Raw genomic sequence first — 2935 nt, forward strand, 5'->3', positions numbered from 1 at the left:
TTAATATATTTTGACCATGTTTAACCCGACCCTAATAAGATTATTAGGGTTCGGGTCGGGTCGGGTTAATCGGGTTCGGGTATTTTGAACACCCCTATTTGGATCGGTTGTCCTATGAATTTACACACATGAAAGCAACCGATAAACTATTTACGTGTTAAAAAAATCAATTCAAAACCGGTACCGAATTATGTAGAAGTCTATATTAACATTTACAGCTATTGGTCTGCAACTAACTTTGGCGGTATCTACTAACAACTAATGATAATATAATCTTCCCCGGCACTCATGGTGTAATCCACCTACCGCCACCTGTCACCGCCCCACCAATCTCATCTCACCGTCACCCATTCACTTTCCCACATCCACTTTGGCATCTCGGTCTTGCACGCCAACTGTTCGACCCTTTGCCTCACTGAGGGCCTTAACAACAAACCATTCAACGCTGATGTTGATGATGATGATGATTCTTCTATTGAATTCCAAACGTCTTGATCAAGGATACTTGTGGGTGAATCCGTTTCAACTTTTTCACAAGTAATCTTATCCGAATTATCGTCGAATTGTCGAATAAACGGGTGCTCCAGCAGCTCTTTCGCCATCCACCTCTCTTTCGGGTCCCGAATCAAACACTTGCTTACAAAGTCCTTCGCTTCATCCGAAAACGCATCTGGGATCACCGGGATTTCATCGGAAAACCCGATTCTGTAAAGAACCGACACTGGGTCATCAGCATTTGACCACGGTGAAACACCCGTGGCCATTTCGATGACCGTGCACCCAACCGCCCATAAATCGGCTGGGAAGCCCTGTTCTTCACCTCGTGCGACCTCAGGCGCCTATGAACATTGGGGTTCCACTAATTGGGCCCACCTGGTGGGCCCATTTCGCGCAACCAAAATCCATGATTTTCGCACCATTGTTGTTTAACAATATGTTGGCCCCTTTAATATCACAATGTACAATTCCATTATTGTGAATGTACTCTAACCCTTTAACTATTTGTCTTGTGTAGCTTGCAATTTCAAAATTTGTTAGCCCTTCGCCGTTTCTTCGCTTAATTAAATCAATAATCGAACCACCCGACATGTAATCGATAAAGATATTGTAAACCATCTTATTATCTTGTGTAGTAATGTCACATCCCTTGTAACTCACCACATATGGATGGTTCAAGATTGACAAAAAATGTTGTTCCTTTTGTAAGCTTTCCGACTGCGATAATACCGAAGACTTGACCGCAAAAATGTCGTCGGAGGGGGAGGAGGCAGCGGAGACGGTGGCGGTGGAACCACGGCCAAGAACAGGGCCTCTGGTCCACTCCATGTTGGTTTGCTTGAAGGAATGAGATGAAGAAAATGTTGTTTTGTTGGTTATGTTTTGTGGGTTTTGTGGTTTATATATATGGTGGTGTGTAAAATGTTTTAAATTTATAAAATAAAGGGGTTGTAGTTTTCTTGTTGAAAAGGTGTAAGAAGTTGTAGTTATTTGGTTGGGTGGCAAATGTATGGGTGGCATGTCACACTTTCAAGAGTTGACTATATCTTTAACGGAAGTTTAATGACGTGGCAAAATATGGGTGGTGAATGACAACCTTTTGGGCAGGCCAAGACGGCAGCTACGTGGCAGGGACACTTGTCATCAATATGGAAATATAATCCCTAACTTGTGGGAATTGTTTCATGATTAAAAGTTACATTAAAATTTGGGTGCAATTCACCTAAATTTTTTGATAAGTTTTTAGTTGAAGTTTTGCATTTGTTTGTTATTCAATAAATTTGTATCATTCTTTGGTAAGCACGCTAATCTGATGATTAAACATCAGGCGATTAATAGTGCGTTATTAAAGCCGAAAAAGAGAGATAATTGGATTGTTAAATCTTGAAATAAAGATTATATGATGTGAAGATGACAAGAATAGGTGAATCTTGAAAATTAAGAGTTTGAAACCAAACCCAAAACTTAGGGTTAGATCATAGATGCCCTATTTTGTATATATATTTGTTGACTTTTAAAATCAAAGATTTTGGAGGGGTTTATATGTAATAAGGTAGGAGAAGTTTGGAGGCAATGGGTTGAACCACTAAAGTGGTTGGTATCATATATGATATGCCACTTTTTGGTAGAATATCCTCTCAAAACTTTATCTTATACTTTTGTCCAAAACTTAAGTCTTGGGCATATACTCTTCAAATTCATGGATTATGTTTCAAGTCAAATAAGTGGCTTCTTTTTCTATTTAATTTGTGATTAGTTGTGTAATGACCTTTTTTTTTATCTCCATTAGACCATGAACCGAAACTCCTTCAAATTAAGCAACACAAACTTTACAATCAAGACGCGGCACGTTGCACTTAAATCGCGCGCTAGCTAGGACTTTTGGTACACCGTGTGAGCTATAACACTGCTATTAAATTAAATGCCAGAATCAAGCATTTTTTTTCTTTACGCACTAATTAGCTCTTTTGTAATCATACGATCCTAAACAACGGTATTAAATTAAATGTCACGATCACACTTTTATTACATGCATCTATGATGTTGTGTATTTAAACATGGATCCAAGCTAGTTGTTGTATTCGATAACATATGCTCCTTGTAAACTTGGATGATCATGTTGATTACAATGCTTGACTATGTTGATTTTAATGACTTAAGATGATACATTAAGTGCACAGGAACATATATGTGGTATATATATATATATAATCATCTTTCATAAATAAGTAACGTTACAAATTACATAATCTTGATCATCATCAAAAGAATAGATCATTACTTCAAATTAATGTTTAAATTATTGTTCTCCCAATAGTGAAACTTCATGTTGCTCGCTCGATAGTAAGTTAACAATGAAGGATCATTTCATGTTGGTCACAAGCTACTGCTGATGGGCAACAGTCACAAGGTGTTGCTGAGGCCTGAGGGGAAACAA

General features: G+C 38.2%; 1 pseudogene; it reads right to left on the reverse strand.

Annotated features, from left to right (window-relative positions):
* Nucleotides 1–286: 286 nt before the first annotated feature.
* LOC143602321 (mitogen-activated protein kinase kinase kinase 17 pseudogene) lies at nucleotides 287–1326 on the reverse strand (annotated as a pseudogene).
* Between the last annotated feature and the right edge of the window lie 1609 nt (nucleotides 1327–2935).

Source organism: Bidens hawaiensis, unplaced genomic scaffold (assembly GCF_021521415.1).
Source record: "Bidens hawaiensis isolate Kalapana, Puna unplaced genomic scaffold, B.hawaiensis_p1.1 tig00001960_1, whole genome shotgun sequence".
NCBI classification, from domain to species: domain Eukaryota; kingdom Viridiplantae; phylum Streptophyta; class Magnoliopsida; order Asterales; family Asteraceae; genus Bidens; species Bidens hawaiensis.